Source organism: Sminthopsis crassicaudata, chromosome 2 (assembly GCF_048593235.1).
Source record: "Sminthopsis crassicaudata isolate SCR6 chromosome 2, ASM4859323v1, whole genome shotgun sequence".
Taxonomy (NCBI): domain Eukaryota; kingdom Metazoa; phylum Chordata; class Mammalia; order Dasyuromorphia; family Dasyuridae; genus Sminthopsis; species Sminthopsis crassicaudata.
Genome location: NC_133618.1, coordinates 676,982,931 through 676,989,081, shown reverse-complemented (window position 1 = coordinate 676,989,081; position 6,151 = coordinate 676,982,931).

The window sequence follows — 6,151 nt, the reverse complement described above, 5'->3', positions numbered from 1 at the left end:
AACCCCCAGCCCATGTTAGAACCTCAGCAGGATTGGGCCCATGGACAGTAAGAAAGGGAGATGAAGTCTCAAAAAAAAAAATTAAGTTCATTTTTCATCTATTCCATTCTGGGCACTTAATGCTATGCAGTGGGATACAAAAAGAGGGGAAAAATCAGACCCTGCCCTCAAGGAACTGTCAATCTAATGGGAGAGACAGCATGTGAACAACCGTGTACCAAAAGATCTAGATAGAATCAGTAGGAGATCATCTGGAAAGAACTAAGAAGATGGAGCCTTGGGAAAGGCTTCTTGCAGAAGCAGGGGCCTCCTGGGAAGTCCAGGAATCAGAGGAGGGGACCAGGAGGAAGAGCTTTGCAGGCAAGGGGGTCAGCCTGCAGGAGAGGGGAGTATTCTGTTGGACGGATACTAGGTGAGGTGTGGTGAGGTGGCAGAATATGTCAAAGGCCAGGGAGGAGGAAGAGCTTTCAAAGCAAAATGTGATTTTGACATTTTGTCCTGGGGGCAACAAGGGAGCTCCTGGAGAGTAACATCCATCTGCTCTTTAGTGGCTGAAGGAAAGATGGCTCAGAATGGAGGGACTGAAGCAGGCAGACGGCTCCTGCAGTAGTCCAGGCTGTGTACCATGGACCCCTTCTTTCCCCTCCAGACCACCCTACCACACACCTGCCAAAGTTACTCTTTAATTTTTCAAGTAACAGTCTGCTCCTCCTCCTACTCTTCCCCATTTAATTCCTCACCACGTAGCTTCAGTTCAGCAAAACCAACTCCCCACCCTGTTCAGTCGTTTCATTTGGAGTGATTTGTCAAATCTTTCTCCAGCTTGTTGTACAGAACAGTTAACTAAGAAACAGGGAAGAGAGCTGTCTGGAAATGGCACCCCCTGAAGGTTTGTTAATTGGTTCACTTCAGTGAACTTTCCTTCTCCTACGGGTGGGTTGGGGTGAGGAAAAGCCGTGTTGATGAGGAAGTCAGGACTGAACACATTAAAGCAGTTTGAGGGAGCAGGAGGCACAACAACAGGGACTCCTGGGAGATCTCACTGGTGGTGTCTGAGCTTGGGCTAGAAGGGAGCTCACATTTTGTCAGTTGGAGCTGGAAAGGGACGTGGTTGGAGAGGAGGAGGGAGCACAGCCCGGGGGGATGAACGGGGCTGGAGGAGGGTGTCCTGGGCAGAAGGGAGGTGAAGGTTAGGACATGAAGGCCTTTAAATGTTAGACAATTTTGGACTAGATTTTTTTTTTCCCCTGAGGCTGGGGTTAAGTGACTTGCCCAGGGTCACACAGCTAGGAAGTGTTAGTGTCTGAGACCAGATTTGAACTCGGGTCCTTCTGAATTCAGGGCTGGTGCTCTATCCACTGCCCCCTAGCTGCCCCCTGGACTAGATCTTGGTGGCAATAGAGAGCCACAGAAGTGAGGAGTGTGTGTGTGTGTGTGTGTGTGTGTGTGTGTGTGTGTGTGATCAGATCAGAGTTTTAGGAAAGTCATTTTATTGGCAGTGTAGGTGACCAGGTAAAGCATTCCAAAAAAAGGGGAGGGGGGGAATGGTCTGTGCAAAGGGGGGGGGGGGGGGGAGAGGAGAAGGAAACAAGCCTTTCTATATCACCTACTGCTAAATGCTTTCTAGCAAGTGTTATCTCCTCTGATCCAGGTAAAAGCCCTGCTGCCTGGGTGCTGTTATTCCCATTTCACAGATGGGGAAACTGAAGCCAGCAGAGCCGAAGTGGGTTGGCCAGGGTCAGACAGTAAGCATCTGAGGCTGGATTTGAACCCAGGGCTCTGTCCCCCTTTGGCACTGTCTGCCTCTAGGGTATGACGGGAGGAATGGATGGGAAACATCAGGAGGGAGGAGGGTGACAGACAGCTAAGAAGCAGGAGCGTTCTGGGAGGACGGGTTGCAGTGACACAGTGAAGGGTTTGTGTCTGTCGCAGGTCCACTTCTTGTTTCCTAGTCTGTACCAAACAGTTTTGGTGATCATTGCTTTTGATATGGCTTCGGGCCTGGTATAGCTGGGCCACCTTTCTTTGCATTTTTTCCCATTGATTCCCTCCCAGCAGCCTCTGGGGGAGGTCGGCCCTTTGACCATGTCAGGTGGCCTGTGCTCTTCCGTGCCAAGAACGTCTCCTTTCCACCCCTGGGCGAGTCTGGTCTGATCTTTAATAAACATTTCCCTTGGGACTGCCCGCCATCTAGGGAGGGGGTGCAGGGAAGGAGGGAAAATTCGGAACAGAAGGGAGTGCAAGGGATAATGTAAAAAATTACCCATGCATATGTACTTTCAAAAAATGTTATAAGTTATAATAATTTAATATAATTTACATATAATTATAAAATTAATTTTTTTTTAAAATTTTAAAGGGTTATAAACAAAAAAAAATTCATAACCAAAAAAACAAAACAAAACAAAACAAATTTCCGTTGGGAAGCATCCCCTCTCTTTATGGCATGGAAGCCCTACTGACCCTCCAGATGCTCTGTGGAGGACTACGCCAGGCCTGCCGTTCCTCCTGTGCAGCTTCCTGCCTCCTTCCTCTGGCTGAGCTGGCTGCGCCTGGCCCCCGGCTCCCCTCTTGTGCCCTGGGCATCTCGGGGGCTCCAGCCCCTCCCGACCCCTCCCTGCTCACACCCCGACTTCTTCAGCCGCTCACATCCTGAAGCATGCTGCAAACTCCTAATTAGGAGCTCTCAATGTCACCTCAGAAACCAATCGATCAATAAACATTTATTCAGCACCAGGTGTTTACTGGATGCCAGGCAGCAGGCTCAGTGCTGGGATACAAATACGAACGCCCCCAGGGAGCTGCCATTCTCAAAGTGTATACAAGAAACAGGAAGGCAAAAGCAGGAGGAGACAGTCCTGGCGTCCGGGGGACTGGCAAAGGCCTCTGGTGGGAGGTGGGGTTTGGTCTGAATCTTGAAGGGAACCGGGACATTATCTATGGAGAATGAGACCCTCTGCTCTCAATGGATGCAGCGATCGAGCCAGGCCCCTTCTCATTGTGTTAACACCACTTGGATCCTGCTGTTATATAAATCAAATAGAACTAGCGCTGGATGGGGGGCTGAGACTGGCTTCAAACTGGCTCTGCAGCTCACTGGTGCAAGTCAGATCACCTCCCCAGACTCAGTTTCCCCTTTTGTAAAATGAGGGGGACTGGATTGGATGTTCTGTACTGTTCTTTCCAGGGTGGACATTTAAGGCCCTAAGTTTTCTCTCGTGTTCTTGAGGGCCCTGCCTTCTGCCAGGGTTCAGCCGAAGCGAATGGGTGAAGAGGAACGGGGTCATTAAGTAGCAAGCACAGATTCGCCAGCGACGGCCTTGTTCTTGGCAGACCTGAGGCCTCTGTGCGCCCCCTTACAGCTCAGTCACAACCCCCTCACATCTACCTCCCCTCCTTCCAGGGCGTTGCTTCTGACCCCTCATAGCAAACCCCTCAAGGCTTTTCTGCCTTCAGGAGGCCCAAGGGCCTAACCCAAGGAAAACTAAGAAATGGGCTGCCCCAAGAGCCCCTGTCACTGGAGGTTTTCCAGCCGCTGTTAAATGGGAGGTTCTTGTTCTGAGACGACGGACCCGGTGCTTTCTGGGGCTCATCCCCCTCTGAGAGAGTCTAGGACTCAGTCGTCCAACAATCCTAAGAAAAGGCCGGTGGGGGGCGGCCTGAGTAAAATAAATTCCATCCAGAAGGATGAAGGGCCATTCCAGAAGGGACGGGGGATGGGAAAAGCCACTCGTGAAGCTCCGGCTAAATGCAGAGCCCTGACCTCCCAGGGGGCAGACCAAGTGACGATTGCCATTCCAGCCTCAGACACTTACCGGCTGAGTGACCCTGGGCAAGTCACTTAACCTTGATTGTCTCAAAAACCCGACAAATGGTGGTCCCAGCCTCCTATAACCTACACTGTTAGATGGACATGAGCAAGTAGGATGCGGAGCCGAGAGTGAAAGAGCGTCCAGGGAAAGAACTGAGGCGACCGAGGGAGGGGTCAGCTTTAACCAGAGGAGCGGCCGCGGACGGCCCGAGATGGAACGAGCGTCAACCAAACCAAATGGGTGTGGGAGGGAGGTGTGGTGAGGGTCTTATTTTCCCCGATTACATTTAAAAACAATTGTTAACAATTCGGCATAAGTTACACATTACAGTCCTGCCAAACATTGCCATAGTAGTCATGTTGTAAAAGAAAAGCTCAAGAAAAATAAAGTTAAAAAAAGTCTCCTTCAGGGCCGCTAGGGGGCGCAGTGGATGGAGCACCAGCCCTGAATTCAGGAGGACCCGAGTTCAAATCTGATCTCAGACACTTAACACTCCCTGGCTGTGTGACCCTGGGCAAGTCACTCAACCCCAGCCTCAGGAAAAAAAAAATAGTACAAAATAAAAAAGTCTGCTTTTAGACGCCATCAGTTCTTTGTCTGGGGAAGGAAAGCATTTTTCCTAAGTCTTCTGACCTGGCTTAGATCATTTTGCTGCTGAGAATAGTTATGTCATTCACAAAGTATGGTCTTTTTTTTATTAAAGGTTTTTATTTTTAAAACATCTGCCAGGATAATTTTTCAGCATTGATCCTTGCAAAACCTTGGGTTCCAAATTCCCTCCCCTGGATGGCAAGTTACCCAATATGGAAGAAATCTATGTTAAAGCCAATATGTGCAGACAGGTCTATACAATTACCGTGCCGCACAAGAAAAATCAAATCTAGTCGGAAAAATGAGAAGGAAAGAAAATGCAAGCGAACAAGAACAAAAAGAGTGAGGATGCTTGTTGTGTCCACACTCAGTTCCCACAGGCCTCTCCGGGTGTAGACGGCTCTCTCCATCGCTAACAGTTGGAACTGGTCGGACTCGCCTCATGCTGAGAGCCTCGGCCGAAGGACTGATCATCCCATGATCCTCTTGCTCCACGTACAAGATCATCTTTCCATATTGCCGTTACTTCGCACACAGCGCATTTCGCGGTGTCTCAGCTCGTGGAAATTTTCCCAGGATTTTCTGAGGGTGTCCCGCTCATCATAATTACGTATCATGATTTATCCAGCTGTTCCCCAATCGAAGACCAGTGAAAAGATCTACAATATCTCCCTCGGGGCCTTTTCCTTTCTTTTCGTCTCTTTCTGGCTAATGGAGGTTTTGCTGGTCAAAGGGCAGACATGGTTTTATAGCCCTTTGGGCTTGTGTTCGATTCCTCTACAAAACAGCTGGATCAGGTCACAACTGGAGGAGTTCTTTCTAAGAATGGGAAACATCAGGAGTGGAGGTCTCGGGAAGGGACGGAACAGAGTGAGACGGGGCGGGGGGGGGGGCGTGAGGAGAGAGGGGGCGGGGGGGGGCGTGAGGAGAGAGGGGGCAGGGGGGGCGTGAGGAGAGACGGGGCAGGGGGGGGCGTGAGGAGAGACGGGGCGGGGGGGGGGGGGACGTGAGGAGAGACGGGGCGGGGGGGGGGGGGGACGTGAGGAGAGAGGGGGCGGGGGGGGCGTGAGGAGAGACGGGGCGGGGGGGGGGCGTATGGAGAGACGGGGGGGGGGCGTGAGGAGAGAGGGGGCAGGGGGGGCGTGAGGAGAGACGGGGGGGGGCGCGTGAGGAGAGACGGGGCAGGGGGGGGGGCGTGAGGAGAGAGGGGGCGGGGGGGGGCGTGAGGAGAGACGGGCAGGGGGGGGCGTGAGGAGAGACGGGGCGGGGGGGGGGGACGTGAGGAGAGACGGGGTGGGGGGGGCGTGAGGAGAGACGGGGCGGGGGGGGGGGCGTATGGAGAGACGGGGGGGGGGGGCGTGAGGAGAGAGGGGGCAGGGGGGGCGTGAGGAGAGACGGGGGGGGGGCGGCGTGAGGAGAGACGGGGCAGGGGGGGGGGCGTGAGGAGAGAGGGGGCGGGGGGGGCGTGAGGAGAGACGGGGCGGGGGGGCGTGAGGAGAGAGGGGGCAGGGGGGGCGTGAGGAGAGAGGGGGGGGGGCGCGTGAGGAGAGACGGGGCAGGGGGGGCGTGAGGAGAGACGGGGCAGGGGGGGCGTGAGGAGAGAGGGGGCAGGGGGGGCGTGAGGAGAGAGGGGGCGGGGGGGGGTGTGAGGAGAGAGGGGGCGGGGGCGGGGGGAGAGGGGGGCGGGGGTGAGGAGAGAGGGGGCGGGGGCGGCGTGAGGAGAGAGGGGGGGGGGGGGGGCGTGAGGA